This window comes from Aptenodytes forsteri, unplaced genomic scaffold (assembly GCF_000699145.1).
Source record: "Aptenodytes forsteri isolate BGI_AS27 unplaced genomic scaffold, ASM69914v1 Scaffold70, whole genome shotgun sequence".
In the NCBI taxonomy this organism is placed as follows: Eukaryota; Metazoa; Chordata; class Aves; order Sphenisciformes; family Spheniscidae; genus Aptenodytes; species Aptenodytes forsteri.
The window spans coordinates 339,382-340,204 of record NW_008795690.1 but is presented as its reverse complement, the minus strand read 5'-3'; positions in this window follow the sequence as shown (position 1 = coordinate 340,204).

Below are 823 nucleotides of genomic sequence, written 5' to 3'. Positions count from 1 at the left end.
GCGGCAGGGCTGGGGCTGCACCTCAGGCATGTGAGGAAAAGCTGTCCCGGGTCCCGTCCCCTTCAGCAGCACCTGTGTCCACCTTTTCCCGGGGTGGGTGATTCACCCGGGAGAACTGAGCTCCCCATCACTCGTTGCCTCTGTGGTGTGTCCAGTGTGGCACATCGACAGCAGATAGTAAACACCCCAAAGAGAGAGATTTGGACCCACAGGTGTCCCAAATCGGTGATGCCCAGGCCATGAGGTAGGCTGTGTCCTCACAAGGACTCCCGAAGTGCCTTGGCTTGGTGCAGGTGCAGCCACGCGAGGCCCACTTGGCCCCCTGGACTGGCAGCCACCTCACCACAGGGTTGATGGGGGCAGCTCTGAGGGTGCTGAGGGGCTTTGCCTCATCCCGGCAGGGTTCATGCTGGTCTGTGGAGTGGAGGAAAGGTAAGGCTGCTCCTCTGAAATCCACTGTGACAGTCGGTCTGCGAGCACTCGCTGCTCGGGATGCGTAAAAGATGAGTGCAGATCAGGATTAAGGATTTTATTTTTTCAGTTAGGTGTAAATCGGGGGATTCAGAGCTGGTAATTTTCCAAGGGAAGAGTTAAGTTCTAGTGGTGTCGGGCAAAAATAATGACTTTTACTTGTGCTTCCTTCCTCCCCCAGCCCTGCAGATCTACTCCTGTCGGGTATGATGTGCCTTACTGAGTAATGCCATCCAACGTGTAAAGTGGGGAAACGCTGTTATCATTTGAGCAAAGATTATTGCAGGGTATATGTGGGAGGGACTGTAATCTAGTGGTTAGAGCATGGGAATACAGTCCTGGTCGTTTGAGT